Source organism: Diabrotica virgifera, chromosome 3, assembly GCF_917563875.1.
Source record: "Diabrotica virgifera virgifera chromosome 3, PGI_DIABVI_V3a".
NCBI lineage: Eukaryota > Metazoa > Arthropoda > Insecta > Coleoptera > Chrysomelidae > Diabrotica > Diabrotica virgifera.
Window position 1 is genome coordinate 53,709,701 of NC_065445.1, and position 22,141 is coordinate 53,731,841.

Here is a 22,141-nt window from a genome sequence, read left to right on the forward strand (position 1 = left end):
AAATTATGGCAATTTATCTTTATTAAGGAAGAATTATTTTCGAGCATGGTTGCTAATGTGTTTGTCCTTAGTTAAACAAAATAATGGATATTTGAAGAAAAGTTATATATATATATATATTATTATTTGTAAGGATAAAAACGTAGGTTGTGCATTGCTTCGAGCAAGACTCGCATAACCTACATGAAATGTGCTGGCAGATGCAATTGTATGCAAGCCAAAAAAACGAAGAAAGAAGAAGAAGAAGAAACTTCAGGACGCATCTATTCATGTAAATTTTATTTCATTTGAATGACATTATATTTTCCATAATTTTGGACCAGATAACAGCGAAATTACAGGGTAACATTCCATGGTGCTTAAGTATGCTGATGATGTCGTTTTAGTAGGAAATAGTGAAAGAGACTTAGAACAAAAACTGGAACAGTGGAGACAAGCTCTGGAGGAAAAAGGTTTAAAACTTGGTAGCACAAAGACAGAATATTTGCAGTGTTCATTTAAAGATGGAGTTACTACAAATAACAAGTTATCTTTGGATGGTGAACTGATTGTAAAAAACAATAGTTTTAAGTACCTGGGATATGTATTACAGAGTAATGGAGAAATAGATGGAGATGCATGCAGTAGAATTAGGGCTGGATGGATGAAGTGGAAGGAAGCGAGTGGTGTGCTGTGTGACAGGAAAAATCCAATGAAGTTGAAGGGAAAATTCTATAAAACAGCCATAAGACCAGCTATGATGTACGGAACTGAATGTTGGGCAGTGAAAAAGAAAGAGGAACAACGAATGCATGCGGCGAAAATGAGAATGCTTAGATGGATGAGTGGAGTGACAAAAAAGGATAAAATTAAAAATGAGTATATTAGGGGAAGTCTAGGTGTGGCACCAATTGATGCCAAAATTAAAGAGCATAGGTTGAGATGGTTTGGTCATGTTCAACGTCGAGACGCTAATCACCCAATACGAAGAATTGCTGAAGTGCAGATTCCTGGAAGGAGTAGGAGAGGAAGACCAAAGAAGACGTAGGGGGGAGACGATTAGGCAGGACATGTTGGTAAAGGGGATTATAATATTGATATGACTCAAGATAGAATTGTATGGAGAAATGCAATTAGGGAAGCCGACCCCGCATAGGGATTAAGGCAAAGAGAATGATGACATTATATTTTCCATAAGATGTGTGCGGTGTCCTTTAAGTTTCCTTAGGCATTAAGGGAGTAGAGGCAAAATTTCAAACCAATGATTTTTAAATCTATTCATTTTTTTTCGAATCCTGAGACAACTACTAAGTATTTTGAAAAGTTTAAACACAGAATGAAATATTATATTAGACAGCGCCGAAAGAGTCCCTGAAAACTTCTATACTGTTTATTTTAATAAGCTACAGGGGTGAAAAAGAAGAGAAAATTGAGTGTGATTTTTAATTTCAAATATCTCGTTCAAAATAAACTTTTTATTTATTCTAAGGGACTTTTGGCCGTCGGTACTAATGTAATATTTCATTCTGCGTTTATATTTTTCAAAAATACTTTTCAGTTTTCTCAAGACTGGAAAAAAATGAATGCATTTTTACAGTTATAACAATAATTAAAGTATAGAGTCAAGAAAATACAAGTCTCACTCGTATCAGTAATGCATGTTGCCACCACGGATGGTTCTGGATGACACTCATCATTCGATTTGCCATGAAACTGATCACATTTCGGATGTCGTTTGGGAAAAAGTGGTCAATTCCTCAATGAGAGCTATTCGAAGCTCTTCACATGTTATTGGGGCATTTATACATCTTACACGCCTTTTGATAAGGCTTCATATAAGCTGAATATGTGAAGGTCTAGTCTATACTTTGAGAAGGTCTATCATTTTTGGAATACCAACATCTTCAAGATACTTCAATAAACTCAGCATATGCCATTACAGGATGTAGTACGATCTCCGTTATGTACCTACGTGCTGTTAACGCGCCCATCTTAATCAAGACGAGATCCTCAGTGTGTGCCTCAAAAGAAATCATTGCCCAAAATATTACTGAGCCTCCACCAAGAGCAACCCTGTGTAATCTAGTGCAGGCAGCACTAACAGTAAACGTACCGGGTCTCCATTAATGAGATCCGGTCTCAAAAAATCGTTCAACAAGCTTGCCACATCCTTTTGACGTGTTCCATTTTCCAACAATGTAATAATCTGACACTAAAATATCTCACAAACTGTTTAGAACGCTACAATAGTTCACACAGTTCTCAAAACTATCAATTCAGGAAAGCTTCTTTGATTCGTCAATAATGAGTTCTGAGAATTTCATGGTATAACAGGTTTTGAGATTTTGTTTATTCTTTCAGCATTCTTATTCTAACTCTTCAGTATACGTGATAATTCATTTAATTTAATTAACACAAAACAAATTAAAAGAAAATGATGAAATGGCCCGTTTTTCCGGACTCTCAGTGTATATGTTACGGGCAATAACGTAAATCAGGCCAATAACGTTAACAACCCGTCAATATCGACAATGGCCTGTTGAATTAGTCATTGTCGACAATGTCCTGATATTAACGTTATTCTCCATAGAAACTGGACATTGATGATAATTTTAAATTCTTGATAACATTTCCATCATTGTCCAGTCAATGTCAACAATGCCCGTTGTTAATCGGTCAATGTTAAAATTTAAACTAAAAGATAGGTTATGATTATTATTTGCTTCATTTCTGTGCTCGTGCTGAAATTACTCGTAGTAAATTTATGTAAAAAATGTTACAAAATGCCATGGTTCACTATCTTGTCAAAATAAAAATGATTAGTCTTCAAAAGCTACCTTATATAAAAAAAATAATATTTATCAACATTGGCCATTTGCTTTTGGCCGCTGTCGTTATTGACCGGTTATTGATGAAAACTCTAATCTTAGGTTATTTTTTTTACAACATTGGCCAATAGCTAATGTTATTGTCGTTAATGGCCGGGCATTGTCGCTAATAACCAGAGGAAATGGACATTCACGACAATGCCCGGTCTTTAACGTCAATGGCCAATTTACATCATTGTCCGTAACATAAAGTACAGTAAGGACGTTTGAGTTGGAATAAATTCATTATCTCGAGAAGGGGCGAATTTGTAGAAAAATCCTGAGACAGGTCGATTTTTATTTTTAAATTATGACTTTTTGGCATATTTATCATACTAGTGACGTCAGCCATCTGGGCGTGATGACGTAATCGATGATTTTTTTAAATAAGAGTAGGGGTTGTATGACAGCTCATTTCAAAGGTAATTTAATTTTCTATTCATTAGTATAAACAATATCCTAATTATTTATACAGGGTGGCCAAAAAATTTTTTTAAAATAAATTAATTAAGACAAAACGAAGAATGTATGTAATTTATTTAATTCGAAATATATTTTACTGTTGTGCGAAAACATGAAAAAATGTTTATTTGATAAATAAATATTGTTTTTCGCTTGAATTCAACATAAAAGCTGCCACCCACCTGCCTCTTAGCAGTTCGAACAATTAATTTAAGCGAAAAGCAATGTTTATTTTCCAAATTAATATTTTTTTCTGTTTTCTGGCAGCAGTAAAATGTATTTTGCATTAAATAAATTACATACATTCTTCTTTTTGTTTCAATTAATTTAATTCAAAAAAAATTTTTTTGGTCCCCCTGTATAAATAGTTAGGTTCTTGTTTATATTGCTGAATAGAGAATTAAGTTACTTTTCAAATGAGCTATCACGCAACCCCTACTCTCATTTAAAAAAATCATCGATTACATCATCACGCCCAGATGGATGACGTCACTAGTATGATATATATGCCAAAAAAATCATAATTTAAAAATAAAAATCGACCGGTCTCAGGATTTCTCTCCAAATTCGTCCATTCTCGAGATAATGAATTTATTCCAACTCAAACGTCCTCACTGTATAAGCCGTACACTACCATAACAAATGTTTATGTTTTCTGAACTGACACTTCTCATTGAATAATAAATAAAATCCCAAATATACTCGAAGAGATTTTTACCCACCACATTTCATTTTCATTTCAGTTGATACCAAACGAGTCGAGTTGTTTGCGCGCCCATGAATTTTAGATTAGCCCTGGACTAATCACTCACGTTCGAAGAAAGTTTCTCTAAATGTTTTATAAAATAACATCGATTAATAGAAGACATAAAATATTAAAATTAGAAAAATGTGATGTATAAACTGTTACGTGATCTGGTTCAGCTAGGGCGTAAATATGAAAGTTCAACTGAAGAACAACGCTCTTATAGAAGCTTGTTAATGTTTATATATCTCAAAATCAACTTTCTATATGATTCAATTTTAAAATTATGATCGTATATTGAATCTTAATTAAACAAACATAGTTATTAATCAAACCTAATAAATTCAAATACAGATGCATATATTTTCCCGATTGGTAGTGTATTTCTTTATAAGCTCACTGCCGATTGGTATTGTATTTCCATATAAAGTTGACTGGTTTATGATTGAACTTCATACTATTCTTTGAAAGACAATTTTTCTTTCTCAGATATTAGATTTTCTCACAGATCTAATTTTGGTCTAGCGTTCTATACATTTAATTCGTTTATTTTCGCAGTTCTTTGTCTAATCTACTCTTTTGACTCTACTCTTTTGAGTGTACCTACTCATGTTTCACCACAATGTGGATTATTTAGATGTAATTGTTTTTTAGGATAATTTAGCCCCGTCGAAAAAGCTCCGACAAAATAGCCCCGACATAATATCCCGCACACAACACAGCTCCTGACAAAATAACCTGCAGACAAAATAGCCGCGGAACAATAGCTCACCCACAAAATAGCCCCGACAAAATAGTCCCGACAAAAAAGATCCCTTCAGAATTCATCATGAAATAATTCCTTATAAACATATTTTTTCGGAAATGGTAATTATCCTCTATTCAGATGTTTACCTCAAAGACATGGTCTTTTCAGAGGACTCGAACCCTGTGTCTTCTGTCAGGAAAAAACCAGGAAAAAATTCCTGGTTTTCCTCGTGATTTACTATGGAATCAATAACACGAGAATTTTACTGTCACCATTGAGTGTGATTGTCTTTTTAAAGACGGATCCCATGTTATGATTTTTTTTTTGACAGATATTTATAATTATATTGCGACAGTTAAAGTTGATTTCATGTAATCAAATGAACTATCTCTCAATAAAGTCGTCTCAGGGACGCAACTCATAAATATTGGCAATATCATTTTAAAGTATACTTTAAAACGTATAATATATGTCTGAATTTCTGATATGAATGAGTCAGATTAAATTAAATTATTAGAAGAATTTTTTTACTAAGCAACAACATTTTTGTTTAATTTATTAATATTTTGTATTTGGACAACGACGTCCGAAGTGGAAGTCGAAACGTTAATAAAATAATTTTTTTTAGTTAAATTGTGGTTTATTTCCCAATTAGAATAGTGATTTAAAATAAATGGTACTCCGTTAAAAGGTAAAACTTTTTATTGGGGGTGTTTTCGCCATGGCTGTTTTAGCCGGGGCTGTCTTGACCGGGGCTATTTTCTGTGCGATCTATTTTGTCGGGGCTATTTTGTTTATGGGCTATTTTGTCGAGGCTATTTTGTGTGCGGGCTATTTTGACGGGGCTTTTTTGACGGGGCTGTTTTGACCTGGCCATTTTGACGGGTCACGGTGTGAAACAAATACATAATACATATCTACAGGATGCATGTGTTTAAAAAACTTTTTGACAATGAACTTATTTATATCAACCATATTATTTATTAATTTTTAAAAATGTTCCAAACAGTCCCAAAAATTGGATTCCTTATGTAAGTAACACTTCAAAATTAATACAAAAACTAGCCAATACTAAAATTATTATAATATCGAAATGTATTTTTTTAATTAACTATCTATAACCTGTCTCAATGTGTTCATTCTGGAAGAGCTTCATATGAAAGACAAGCGATTAAAAAAAAAGAATGTGTGTGTACTTTGTACGCACGTAAGAAGTTATACTTCTATTATATCATTTCAAAGAAATAAATATACTTAACAAGTTATTTGTATTTTATTTAAATATTAAACTAACTTTCTTACCTACCACTTTTAAAAAAGTTTCACTCTCGATCGTAAAGAAGTATAACTTCAAAAAGTAAACTGAACATACCTAAATTACTTCGGCTACATAGTGACCATAGGGAACTATTGGTAGTAGAAGGAAACATAGAAGGCCGACCAAAAGGAAGATCTCCAACATGATGGGCAGACCAAATGAAGACTGGTGGGAAAGTATCTACATGAAGCCGTCCATCTGACACAGGATAGCAGTCAATAGAGATAGCAAGCTATGTAACAATACTTAGAGTATCACCACACCCTGACAAGGGCTCAAACAATGAAGAGGAGAATCTGTCTCACCTTGACTTTACATTACAGGGAACATAGGAACACAACTTTTCATTTTGGAAACGGCAAGCATTATTTTTAAGAATAAACATCTATATGAAAATAATAATCGATCTGGATGATTTGCTAGCAATTTAGCTTTGATTACACCTAGAAGCACACTAGTCAAAGACTCATTTATTTTTAACGGCATCAAAATTTTTAATAAACTACCTAGTGAAATAAAAAATTTGGAAACTATTAGAAAGTTTAGAAATTCATTAGATAGACTGCTCGCTAAGAGGGCCTATTATGATCTGACAGAATTTTTTGAGGACCATTGGAGCTGATGTACTTATTTGTGATCTTGTGTATATTTTTTTTTTTTTTTGTCAATTTGTTTGTCATTATTATTTGTGATTTAGTTTTACAGCTTGTAGTTTGTTTGTTTTTTATTTTTGACAATACTACATATTTTGTAGTTGTTATATAATGTAAATGTGTTATGTGTTATATTTTATATTTAGTCATATTTTAATTTAATTTATTTATTTAAAACTCTTAAACAGTGTTTGTCAACAAGATTTTTTCTTAGACAATAAACATATATTCTCTCTCTCTCTCATAATATGAGAGAAAAATTCAGAGAAAAATCCTCAGAAGAATCTTTGGACCTTATCACGGCCCTAATAGCAACCAATACCGAATGAGAACAAATGCTGAGGTCAAGCAGATGTATACGGCGAACGACGTAGTCCAAGAAATTAAATTTCAGCGTCTAAGATCGGCTGGCCATGTCCATATACTCCCTATAATAACTGCCTTGCCAAACTGATCTGGGAGGAAGTCCCCACAGGAAGAAGGCCCTTAAGATGCCCAGGAGTGTGATGGAGAGACAATATAGGGTCAGATTTAAGAACAATGGGGCTACCCAACGACCGTTCGAGATGGAAGCGAGTTGTGCAGCCATCCAAGACCCATCCCGGGTTGTAGTGCTACCAGAAGAAGAAGAAGAAGAACATAGTATGAGCACATCTTTATGGCAGTTTTTAGCGCGGCAATGTCGATTTTATCCAGAAGAATTTGTAATCGAACATTGGCATTATAGTAGGAGAGAAGCAATTTTACTGAAGTTGAATTATCGTATAAATTACGTAAACATTTCAATTTCCAAAAAAATACAAAATGCCACAAAGGAAACAGACATAAACAATATAATCTGTAAGAAAATAAAATTCCTCAGCAGTTAGAATGATTCAAGATCAAGGAAATTTCATTATTACTCCTTGAAACATACGATGAATCAACAAAGAACGCTGGTATTAGTCCAATATTGCATTTTTTTGGTAATACCACAGCACCTGGTAAATATTAAATGTTATTCGGCTAATAATATAGGACTGAAATTATTTCTTGGTGCCATTGATAGTTGCGAGAAATTTCGCAACTATAAATTTCGGGAAGAAAACTACAACCTTGTATATCTGGACGAATCATAGGTAAATATTGGTCATAGTGTCAATTATGAAAGCAGCAGCAAAAAGAATGGGGCTACACAAGTTAATCCTAATAAAACCTACTATATACAGGTTACGAATAATCAAGCAGCAAAACCCGAAGATCTAACGGTTGGAACATACGTACTTTCGAAGGAGTGAGTGAGTTCATATATCTAGGCTCACAAATCAACCTACAAAGTAACTGCAAAAATTAACAGACGTTTATATCTAGCAAATAAAGCGTACTACGGATTAAAGAAACTTTTAACATCAAACATAGTCACAAAAATAACAAAAATATTGATATACAAAACTCTAATCAAGCCCTTCCTCACTTACGCGTCAGAATCGTGGACGTTAGCATAAAGTGATGAAGACCGCTTAGGCTGTTTTGAACGTAAAATCCATAGAGTTATATATTAGCATAGAGAGAGTGTCATTCAGAGCGAAGTGACGACACCATCTTTTTTATTTGGATTAGTGCTGTTTCACTCTTACGCATAGTAAAGCTGCTACAGTTGTCCTCCTCTTCTGTGCCTATCTTCACACTGAATGTCATCATAGATTTTCGATACAATGTGTTAGAAAGAGATGCAGCAAACCAGTCCATGAGATATTGTCGTCAGGAAGCGCGGAAGGTAGGCTCCCTCTATGTCAATATATACCTCTATGGTAAAATCCTCAGACACACAAACCATACATACTCATAGACGTTTCACGGCCATGTTAATCTTTCGGATCGAATTAACGCCATCTCTTGATTGGAATGGGAATTAAATTGACTAATTTTAGTTACGTGGGAATTTCAAATTATAAATTTTGCGGGTTTTTTGATGAAATTTCGCAGGAAATTAAAACAACAGAAAGACAATTCAATGTTTTATTCAATGTTTTACTGAAAACTTCAAATATTCCAATTTGTTTTCAAAATGCTATAAACACTACTGCCATGTGTCACGTGAAAGCACTGATGTGTAATATTGAGTTGAATGAAAATTTTTGAAATAATCTTGTAGGATGATTGTTTAGATGAATACCTTAGATCTAATCTTTCACAAACTTCCAAAAATATATAGGCCCGAAATGTTGATGACACACTTGTATATTGGAATAAACTGTTTCAGGATCTATTATATTGTTTTTTTAAATGTGGAGAAACACAACACGGGATGATCAATGTAAACTAAAAATTCTACTCACAAAAACGGAGAGGAGGTTAATACAATTGATTAAAATTGTGATTAAATCTAATTAAAAACATAACACCACTATAATAAAATATTTAAGCCACAAACTGTAAAATAAAAAGTAAATAACAAATTAATTTAATTGTCAACTGTCAGTTGTTAAATATGACAAGAGAATTGACTGACAGCGACATCTCTGGATTGGAATGGTAACTAATTTGCTGTCTTGACCTTGACAATTTACGTGAAACGTCTAGGTTTGTGCTCAGACATATTTATTAAAGCGTGCAGGAAAACGGATTATGGCGTAGACGCTCTAATTTTGAGCTTTGCCGCCTTTATAGTGAGCCTAGCGTTCGTAGGTCTATCAAAATAAACAGGCTGCGGAGGCTGGGCCACTCAGAGAGAATGAATGAGATGGAGCCGTCAAAACACATTTATAGCCAAAGATCTGATGACGTGGTAAAAAGAGGCAGACCCAGAGCACGATTTAAGAACCAGGTGGAAGACGAAGGAATGAGAGCTGATTCTGGAACAAGCCGAGGCCCACCATGAGTTGTAGAGCCAATGATGATGATGAGTGTCAATGATCTTTTGGTGTCCATTCAATAATGGATAATGGACACTTCCGTTAGGGACAAATTGTTATTGGACTCACTACAGGCAGGGACTTCCCCCTGCCATAGTCTTTGAAAGCACGTGGTTTATGTTAGGTTTGACTGTATGCAGGCAGTAAACAATGGTTTTACTTTAGTTCACACATTTTTTAAGGCTCTTATGAATCGAATGCAACGGACATGGAGAACCGCAAAAATTTGGTAGGTTTATTATAAACCGGTTTATTGCTTCATTGCCTAGCCTATCAAGCGAAAATTGTAGGTACTTGACAAACATTAGTACTAGAATATAAATAAAAACAATGTCATAAAATTGTTCATATTAATATCAAGAGAAAGTCCAATTACTTTTATATTACGAATCTGTTAGTAACTCTTGTCAGAAATGAGTTTCTTGTTTTAATGGCTTTACTTTAAGACTTATTTGTTACTTCCTGATTTTAAAATTTAATGATCATTCAAAACAAACTATATTACATTTACAATCAAGATGCAGTAGAAATAAACAAACCAAGACACGTTAAATGCTACTAGGAGCATTCCCGAATCATAATTTACAATGTATAAACTTTGGAATTCATGATTTGGGATTTACAATATATATACATTGTAAATTATGATTCAGGAGTGCTCCTAGTAGCATTTAACGTGTCTTGGTTTGTTTATGTCTACTGCATCTTGATTGTAAATTTAGTATAGTGTTAGTAATAAAATTAGTGGTACGTATGGTTTACACTCTTGACCATACGTACGACTAATTTTACTAGTTACATTTATGCCTGGTTGCACCACCAGATCTTGAGCTTAAGACGATAATAAGATAAGAATTAATATAATATAATTATAATATTATAATCAGAATAATATAATATAATAATGGATATTAATTATTGATAATAAGATATGAATCGAAAAATATGATGCAACGTAAGTGAGAGTTCAGGCGGTCCGATTTACATACAGTGCGTCCATAAAGTAACGCATAAATTAATTATTTCGTAAAACGGCGATTTTAAGGAAAAATCTCGAAACGGTCAATTTTTATTTTTTTCTGGCATATATAACATACTATTGTTTGTTTTTTAACCAAGAGGAGTGATTCAAATTTACCGCGCCGTAATGCTTGTTTCTAATTGGTCCAACCGCGGGCAAGTTTACTCCACTGTTATTAATTTTGACACTAATGACATTTCTGAAATTTTGGAACTTCTGTCATTTTATAGGTTAATTAAGTATATCGGCGATTTTTTGTGTTTTCTGCATTATTCCTTTAATTTTTAGATTTTTAGTCCGCTTTTATATAAAAACAGTTGTTTTTAGAACTCTTTAGCGATGTGTTAGTATAATATAATATGTATGGATTATCATCGAAAGCTGATATGATCAACCAAAAAAGAAGATGAATTTGGTGACGTTTCTAGTAACTTTCTTGGGTGTGAATCTGTCTTTTTAGTTTACTCCTCTTGGTAAAAAATCAACTATAGTGACGTCATACATCTGGGCGTGATTACGTAATCAATGATTCTTTTAAATGAGAATAGGGTTCATGTGATAGCTCATTTGAAAGAAAATTCAATTCTCTATTTAATAATATACACATTAACAATTATTTATACAGGGTGGGGGAGGGACCAATAAGTTTTCAATTTAAAAATCTTTTAGTAATATTTTAATATTTTTTAAATATTATTAATAATGCTATTAGGAACGAAAACTTCATCGTTTAATTGCCAGATGACGCAAGTCACCTAATACTTTCACTTCAGTTGCAATGGGTGGGAAAAGCTCTCGGTGCTGATCAATTGGAGTATGGAAAACAAGCCTACGTTCTCTCCGATGAGGCTCCAATAAGAGCCGAAAATCGCGATTCAGAGGACTGGACTGCGCTCCGTATTTTAATTGAAAAGTAAGATTGTTTTGCCTTCGCATTGCAACTGAATTAAAAATATTTTTATCTTATTTTTAAATAAAAATGTTTAACCTTTCACTATATTCACGTTAATACGTTAATAGATTTAAAAACTTAAATATTGTTAAGACATGGTCATTAATTAACGCTTTAAAAAGTTACTCATACGATTTAACCAAGCCTCTAGCTATACTTAATAAAACCATTTACAAGAGGTAATCTAATTGACAGCCTACTGATGAGTGGAAAAAAAATGTCTTGCTTTACTTCCGGATATCTACAATACAATAAAAATTTGGTTTACCACAAATAAACACTGTCATCGATTAATATGATGTGAAATCAATCGAGAAATTTGGATCAGTGATGGTTAAAGATTGAGACTTTGCTTGGAATTTGCATTTTTTTGTCTCTTAACGATTTTGTTTTAATTAATATTCGAAATTTCACTCTTTTAATACGTTACAACAAAATAGTTGACTTTTTCCATTTTTCACAATGGAATTTAGTATTTTTCTTGTACTTAATTATTCAAAATCAGAAAGTCTGAATGAAAAAGTTCATAAAGAAATAAAATTATAAAATACAGTAAAATCAAAAATATAATGAATCAAAAACAATATAACTACAGAGAGGGGCAAAATTATGAAATAATAGTATATTGTACAAGTGAGAAAAAAGGCATATTTCTCACGATCGTAGAAGATACGAGTGCCGCAAATCAAGCGAGGGAGAAATATGTCATTTTCTCCCGTGTTGTACACTGTACTTTTTCTATGGATGCGGTTTTGTCAAGAGTTCAAACTTCAAAATTACATAATTTAGGTGCTTTTAGGTATATTATATGCATAAATTGAAATAAAATACATAAACATGTAGGTATTTAATATTCTTACAATTTATATACGTTATTTATTTAAAATTCTAATTAACAGTTATTTTTGAACAGTTTTGACAGGTAATTTCTGTTTTTTGCTTCAACACATTTTGTTTGACAACATTAATTGTAAAACATTGAAAACGTTTGTTTTCTATACTTCCACAAAATTTATTATAACTATGTGACTACAGCTGTTTCGGCAGAGTGCCGTTCTTCAGTGTTTTATTGTTAGATAAAATGAACTTCCATCAAGTAACGGTCGAATCCATCAACATTAATTGTGTTTGTATTGTGCATGTTACCATGGAAACGGCTATAATATGTATGGAAAACCGGCGGTGAACCAGTGAGAAAAATTATTTCACACTGTAATGACCGACTTTCCTCACTGCGTGAGAAATTTTTCGCTTTGAATGTATAGTAAGTATCTAGTGAGAGAAGTTGCACAATGTATAGCATCCATACAAAAATTCATTTTTTCGAGAATAGGAGATTTTGGAGGGAAATCCCGAAATAGGTCTATTTTTATTTTTAAATTATGATTTTTCGGCATTATACAGGTGTCCCGAAAAGATTGGTCGTAAATTATACCACAGATTCTGGCTTCAAAAATAGGTTGATTGAACCTTACTTACCTTAGTACAAATGTGCACACAAAAGAATTTGATGTTACAAAATGAAAATAAATTTTTTCCAATATATCGAAAACTATTAGAGATTTTTTACTGAAAATGGACATGTGCATTCTTATGGTAGGAGCATCTTGAAAAAAAAATTATAGTAACATTTGAGCACCCCATAAAAATTTTATGGGGGTTTTGTTCCCTTAAACCCCCTAAACTTTTGTCTATGTTCCTATTAAATTATTATTGTAGTGCTATTAGTTAAACATATCGTTTTTAAAACTTTTTTGCCTCTTAGTCTTTCTCGAAAAGCCAGTTTTTATCGAGATATTTTGAATATTTGTCAAATCCACTACATATTATTTTTATATGGTTAAGTACGATTATAGAGACCTGGTAATAATATGAAAAATTTATAATTTACATTATTATAATATGAAAAAATACTAAGAGGCAAAAAAGTTTTAAAAACACCGTGTTTAACTAATGGTACCACAATAAAAGTTTAATTGGAACGTACACAAACATTTGGGGGTTGTAAAGGAACGAAACCCCCATAAAATATTTATGTAAACATATTTAAAAAGAAGCCGCATCTCGATAAAAATTGGCTTATCGAAAAATACTAAGAGGCAAAAAAGTTTTAAAAATATTGTGTTTAACTTGTACCACAATAATATTTCAATTGGAACGTACACAAAAGTTTGGTGGTTTTTAAGGGAACAAAACCCCATAAAATTTTTATGGGGTGTACAAATTTCACTGTTGTTTTTTTTTAGATGATCCTGCTATAAGAATGCCACATGTCCATTTTCAATAAAAAATCTTTAAGATTTTTCGGTATATTAAAAAAAATCGATTTTCATTTTGTAACTTCAAAGAGCTGTAACTTTTTTTGTGTGCCCTATTGTATAAAGGTAAGTGATGTCAATCAAGCTATTTTTGACCCCAGAATTTATAGTATAATTTATGACCAATATTTTCGGGACACCCTGCATATTGTCATACTAGTGACATCAACCATGTGAGCGTGATGACGTAACCAATATTTTTTTAATGAGAATTCGGGGTTGTGTGACAGTTCATTTGAAAGGTTATTCAATTCTCCTTTCAGTAATATAAAATAATTTTTGTTTCTCTCCAAAATCTCCCATTCTCGAAAAAATGACCATTGGAATCGAAGATCTACTACACTTGACCCAACATAAAGTAATATAGAGTGAAATAGAGTTCAGAAAGGGGGGTTGGATCGGCGATTGGCCCATACTTCGCAAAAATTGCTCCTATATTACAAAGACTAGAGAGGAATCTCCAAGGAAAAGGAATTTCACTACACTGTTTTCGATATCCCCTTTAATGTCATCTTTAGAGCTTTCAGGATCTCAGTCTCCTGAGAGTCCTCATTATTCCTTGTACTGTACTTTAAAGCAGGTGAGAAGTATCTTACGAATGTATTTCGGATAAATCTGTAAATTGTTTAAAATACGAAATAATAATCAATTACGATACTATTTACAGAATGTCAAAATAACAGAAACAGGTGATCAATTGTTTACCGGCGAAGGTAGAACACACGCAATGATATGCATTTGTTCACATAGTGGTTTCCTGCTAGACAAGCAATAGCATATATGTATATATTTAAACTTGACACACTGAGAGTGTATGTATGTGTGTCATAATAATTTGTTGTTATAATATAAACAAATGCACGCGAATTAATAGAGGAGATTATTAGATAGGGGAGAATCAGTTAGGTTTGAGGTTGACTTTAGAGTGCCATTTCGAGTATAATACAATGGGTTCCATCGTCAACTGGGTACTACCCAATATTAATAAAACTGTAATTAGTAACCAATAAAGTAGTGATCCATTCTAATCCATTTGGATTAGAATGCACACAAAACAAATGGAATAGAAGCAAAAACAAAATAAAAGACGCAAGAGAACATGCTGCCAAATTAAAATGGAGCTTCGTAGGACACAATGTCCGACAGAAGAATAAAAAATGGAATCACGGACTACAACAATGGAAACCATGGTTAGGAAGGAGAAGCAGAGGAAGACCATAAATGAGGTGAGCTTAATGACATTAAGAAGATTGGAGGACACAACTGGATGCAAGTGGCGCAAAATATAAAACGCTGGATTGAATTGGGGGAGCCCTATGCCCAAAGTTGGATTCCTTAAGGCTGAAGAAGAAAGTAGTGATGTATTTAATAGTGTATTCCTGCTGAACAACACCATACCACGGTAAATCCACCCTAATTTATTATACAGGTTTCAACGTACACCTCTAATAGCATATCATAGATATTGAAACTGTCTAGTTAGTGCGGCAGATTCGTGCAAATATTATAAGAATTATTGTGCATTTAATGGTAGAAGCATATAATTTGGACCACATATACTAGGCATATAAAGGTTCAAATTAAGATACGAGGCCATCTCAGTTTTTGTCCCTTTTACAAAATGGCGGGCATTCAAAATGGCGACTATACATATATGACTAATAGCACGATAACTTTTGAACGAGAGGTCAGACGTCAACCAAATTTGGTATATAGGTTTTTTTTCTGATAAATAATATCGAGGTCTTGAACCGGAAGAATTGGTTTACCAGAATTTGTGTTTTTACTGTTTTTTTATGTAAAAATATGTTGTTTCTTTTTCAATTCTTTCACCCTGTATATATTAATTTTTCAAAAAGGTAATAACGCCATTGATAAGAGCGTAGAAATATTTGTTAGGAAATATTTTGAACTGTTTAGTTATATTAATTACCATTTAAAAAATGCAAAACGTATCGTCCGTGTACCTATATGCGGCAAATTCGTGCAAATATTATAAGAATTATTGTGTATTTAATGGTAGAAGCATATAATTTGGACCACACATACTACATATACAAAGATTCAAATTTAGATATGAGGCCATCTCAGATTTAGTCTTTTACAAAAATAGCGGGCATTCAAAATGAATCTGCCGCCCATAGGTACATGTGAACATACGTTATGCATTTATTAAATTGTAATTAACACAACTGAAAAGTTTAAAATATTTCCTAAAAAATATATTTACACTCTTATCAATGGCGGTATCACCTTTTTGAAAAATTTATATATACAGGGTGAAAGAATTGAAAAAGGAACAACATATTTTTACATTAAAAAACAGTAAAAACACAAATTCTGGTAAACCGATTCTTCCGGCTCAAAACATCGATATTATTCTTCAAAAAAGAACTTATATACCAAATTTGGTTAAAATCTGACATCTCGTTCAAAAGTTATCGTGCTATTAGTCACATATGTATATTCGCCATTTTGAATGCCCGCCATTTTTGTAAAAGGAACAAAAACTGAGATGGCCTCGTACCTATCTAAATTTAAACCTTTATATGCATAGTATATGTGGTCCGAATTATATGCTTCTACCATTAAATGCACAATAAGTCTTTTAATATTTGCACGAATCTGCCGCATATAGGTATATGTGACGATACGTTTTGCATTTCTTCTTCTTCTTCTACGGCACTACAGCCCAAATTGAGCCTTGGCCTCCTTTATTTTTTGCCTCCACCCTTGCCTGTCTGTGGCTGCTCTTCTCCATACACGGACTCCTAAAAGGGCTTGTGCGTCGCTGTTTACTGTGTCTTCCCAGCGCTTTCGTGGCTTCCCAACCGGTCTCTTTCCTTGCATTCTAGCATTCAGTGCTCGTTTTGGTAGCCTATCCTCTCCCATTCTTATTACATGTCCGGCCCATTACAATCTTTGTAATCTAATGAAGTCTGACAGGGGCGTTTCCTTATAAAGTTGATAAAGCTCGTTGTTGTATCGACTTCCGAAGATTCCGTTTTCCCTCACAGGTTCTAGTATTCTCCTAGGTACTTTCCTTTCGAATGTGTCGAGTTTGTTTTTGGATGTTTCTTTCAGCACCCAGACTTCACTGCCATAGCATGTTATTGGTCGAATTAAGGTTTTATAGATTCTCATCTTTGTATTTCGGTGGACACTTTTTGACCGAAATATTTGGGAGAGGGCAAAATAAGCTCTGTTTGCCTGCGTTATTCTCTTCCTTATTTCTCCATCTTCTGATCCGTCGGCATATATTTCTACTCCCAGGTATGTAAACTCCCTAGGGTGAAAGAATTGAAAAAAAACAGCATATTTTTACATAAAAACCAGGAAAAACACAACTTCTGGTAAACCGATTCTTCCGGTTCAAGACCTCGATCTTATACATCAAAAAAAGAACCCATATATCAAATTTGGTTGAAATCTGTAGTCTCGTTCAAAAGTTATCGTGCTATTAGTCACATATGTATAGTCGCCATTTTGAATCCCCGCCATTTTTGTAAAAGGCGAAATCTGAGATGGCCTCCCATCTAAATTTGAACCTTTATATGTGTAGTATATGTGGTCCAAATTATATACTTCTACAGTCCGTCTAATCTACTTACCGTTGCACGCCATTATCTACGTTAGAGATCTAAGTTGATATTGTTGCCCAATTACAAAAAATTCTTGAATTCATTTTAAATCAAATACATCACACAATTTTTGCGGAAGTGGATTATACAGCAAAACAAATTAATATTCAATGTAAATAAATAAAAACTTTAGAAATAGAAAACAAGAATTAAGTTATAATCTTACGTTAAAGTACATAATAAAAACAGTAAATATAATGAAACAAATACTTACAGTAAAGAATATAAACAAATATGAAGTGTCATCACCGCAACTGTCAAATAAATATTACCAATTCATGCCAAAATATCACCTTTGTTCGATTACAGTTACAGTGTATTCCGAACAAATGTGTTTCATAAAAACGCTTTATAATCCATTTATACAGTTGAGTCCGCGAATCTTTACCCGTGCGTCATCATTTAAAGAATACGAAATAAGTCAATGATAAGTCGGAAATTGAAATTTACTAAACGCAACAGCAAGTCACTTACTGTCACTTGCTGCTGCGTTTAGTAAATTTCAATTTCCGACTTATCATCGACTTATTTCGTATGCTTTAAATTATTTCGTATGCTTTAAATGATGACGCACGGGTAAAGATTCGCGGACTCAACTGTACAAATTAAATGAAACATATTATTGTGTATTTCTTTAAGTTAACATTAATAGAAATCTTTAAATATTATTTCTACGCGTATATAATAAAATATGTCTCGTGGCTGTAATGCCAGTGTATTCGGCAAAGTGATTCTAAAAAAGAACACACCTACCGCCTAAATATTTCGTGTTGGTATCATGTGACGTCACGGGCTATGTCGCGGATTACGTGCAACGGTAAGTAAATTAGATGGAGTATATCATTAAATGCACAATTGTTTCACATATCGGCTGCACTAAGTTTTTTTATGATATTTATTACTTTATTCGCAGTATTATTATTATTATAAGAAATAATAAATAACTATTATGTTTATTAACATTTGTTATGAAATCATATCATCTTGTACCTATTAAGATTCTCAACGTTCATGATATAATTTAAAAATCCGGAACAAATGATGAAATTAGAAACGAAGCCGTATTTCTTGTTTTTATGTGATGTGAAAAATTGCTTATTTTTACTAAATTACCTAATTTGAATAAATAAGTTGTATCAATAATTTTAATCATCAAAAATTGATTGATACAAATATACATCTTGTAAACCACTTTTCCTTTAGTTTTACTGGATATTATCTACGTCCGTTAAGTCTCAGATGGTTTATTAACTGTCTCGGAATAAAAATCCGTTCAACTGGAGTTGTGTTGTAAACTTATTAATGACGATATACTAAATAGACCAGAGAATTTAGAAAAAATAAATAATACAGCCCATCTCGCCTTGCAACGTCTTATATTTAATTGTGTTTGGTATGATGTCAGGAAAAAAGTCTACAATAGAAAATGGATGGAAATGCATAACTGCATCTACAGTGCATACCATTCACCCAAAAGTGCAAGCAGCGTCATCTTCTAGAGTTTTTAGGACTTAATTGATGCAAACAGATTTATCGGGGGCTTTTGGGGTCACTGAACACTAATACGTCTTCTGAATTGACCCCAGAGCACCTGGCGTCTGGAGTAAGTCCTAAAGCACGCCATATTTTGGAGTTTCAGCACTAAATTGATGCAAACAGATTCATCGTGAGTATTTGGGGTTGCTGAACATGAGCATAACATTAGATCCGTCTCTCGGAACATCTAGTGCGCAGGGTGACTATTATGCACGTCATCTTCTAGAATTTCGAGACTTTTCCCCCACTAAAGTAATGCACACAGTGTACTCAAGAGTTATCGGGGTTGCTGAGTATGATTATGATATAGGTGAAAGCCTGTGGGATATCTGGTGTCCAGGGCATATACAAAAAAATAATATAATAATTAATATCGTTTGTTCTTCAAAACCAGCTCGTTATTTTTTTGCAATCAAGAATTTCAACACTTTAGAGGACATTTTACATTTACAATTACCTGACACATTTATGATGTATCACATCATTTATGATATTTGAATTGACGTTTTTGTTCGTCACCCTGGACACCAAATACTCCAGAGACCTTCACCTACGTCGTATTCGTGTTCAGCAACCCCAAAAGCTCCCGAGTACTCTGTTTGCTTCAATTTAGTCTCGGAAAGCCACGAAATTCCAGAATAAGACATGCATAGAAGTTAGTTACTCTGGACAATAGTTGCTCCGAGAGTCGATTCTGATGTGATATTCGTGTTCAGCAACCCCAAAACCCCCGAATAATCTGTCTGCGCCAATTTAGTACTGAAAATGCTTGAAACGCAAGAAGATGACCTTCCTTAGCAGTACCCTAGGCACCAGGTTCTTCTGGAGTCAGTTCTGATGACATATTCGTATTCACCGACCCAAAAAACCCCCAGTAACCTGTTTGAATCAATTTAGTGCCAAAAATTCTCGAAACTTCAGAAGACGAAGTAGCTTAGCAGTAACTCTGGACACCAGGTGCTCGTTCCCAAAAACCCCCGAGTAACAAAATCTGACCCTTAATATATCTCCTGATTTTGCAAAACTGCAACTTTTCAAATTGCATTTACTAAATGCAATTATGCATTTTTCTACGGCCGTGCTAAAACAGGCACTTTCCCGCACGCATTTTGTTTTCGAAAGTTGCACTTTCCCGCACGCCGTGAGTAGAATACCTTGTAATGTGACATATAATATATTATAATACATGCAATAAACTAATATTTAGACATTATTTACTAATTTATTTCAAATTTATCCTTTTTTGTTTATGTTTTAATGAAATTAAGGCGATATTTCGTTGAAATAAAATTATCTTGACATAATATTCAAAAGTCAAATCAGTATCTAAATAATAACAATAGTTTTGAATCGTCGTCATTGAAACCAATATCGTCGTCACGGTAACCAGTTATATTGAAAGTTTGGTTTTGACAACCTTGTCAAAGAATTAATTTGTGTATTTTCACTCCTAATTTAAAATTGATATATGTTACTATTTTTTGTGGCTTTTTTCCAAACGTACGACCCTAGAAAAAATATTGTTCCTAACTCATGCGGAAAGTGTCTTCCCCGCACTAGACTGCTTGACCGAACTCCGCTATCGCGTCGTTCGGGTCAACGGCAGTCTCGTGCGTGAAACTATCACTTTCCGCACTAGTTAGGAAAATAACTATTCCACCCATTTTTCTGTTGCAGACTTTTGTTCTGACATACTGGAAACAATTCAAAAAGTTGCAAGTTGATTGACGCGGTATGTATTTAAAAATCGATTTATTCCGGATTTTTTAGTTCTAAATGCCCTGGTCTAAAATGAACCGGATATTATTCGTGTAAACGATACAGAAAGTAATTAAAGGTGTAGTAAAAACTAATAGGATTATTAAAATCATCACTTCAGGACACAATCCTACTTATTATTATTAGCTTTTTTATCATTACCTAGCTAATTTGCTACTGGCAATAAAAATCGGTCATTACTAAAATCGTAACTTTTTATGGTGTACTCGCTTTGTTAATTTTCGGTACTATATAAAAATGGGTTGTCTTGCTGTAAAGCGATGTAAGTTATTTTCTTTGGTACCTAATCTCTTATAGTTATTTATTTATCAAGGGCATTAAGTAGAACACGAGGGCCACTGGCTCGAATATTTGTAATAGTAGTGTTAGTAACTATTATTATGTTTAAAATAATTATTTGATAATATTCATTTATGTATTTCATTTGCAATAATAAATCCAAAAACAGTAAATTGTTTCATTTTTATTTTTAACATGTGAGAAATTTGAAGAACAACGAAGAAAGGCAGACCAAATATGCAGAAGAAAGAAGAGGAGATACGAAAACGACCAAATAGTAAGAATGGGGGAAGATTTCAATCAGGGTGACACTAGAGGAGCTTAAACATTCCTGAAACAACTCAGAGAGGGATATAAACCACGCACTAATCTTTTTAGAAATAGCGAAGGACAAATTATCAGTGACGACGCAGCAATAAAAGTAGGTTGGAAAAACTATTTCGAGAGTCTGCTTACAGAGCAAGCACAAACAAACACAGCCGATGCAGTACCTGCATATCGAGATGGCAGATCAGAACTAAAATAATGAACTGACAAACCCACCCACAAGACAAGAGATATTGGATGCCATTAAAGCACTGAAAAATAATACCTAAAGCCCCAGAGATTGACAACATACCAGCTGAAATTCTAAAAATTTGGAGGACACACACTGATAGATAGATTCCATAAACTCCAATAGATTCCATAAGAGACCTATGGAGCACAGAAGAAATTGCAGGAGACTGGAAAAGAGCAATTATATGTCCCGTCCGCAAAAAGGGAGACAAACTGAGGTATAATAAACTGCTCGTCAAAAGTTAGGGATATAGAAAATTCTGCTGAATTTTTATAGTAGATTTTTTCGTGAATAAATTAACGGATTCTGCTAATTTTTTTATTATTTTAGACTTTTCTCTAGTATTTACACAGTTATGCAAAGGTTTACTCAAACTTTTTTTTGTACTTA

At 33.4% G+C, this 22,141-nt stretch overlaps 1 protein-coding gene across 1 annotated transcript in view; it reads right to left on the reverse strand.

Annotated features, from left to right (window-relative positions):
* LOC114348999 (uncharacterized) overlaps nt 1-22,141 on the reverse strand; it is a 120,295-nt gene that overhangs the window by 69,821 nt on the left and 28,333 nt on the right. The window lies entirely within an intron of this gene.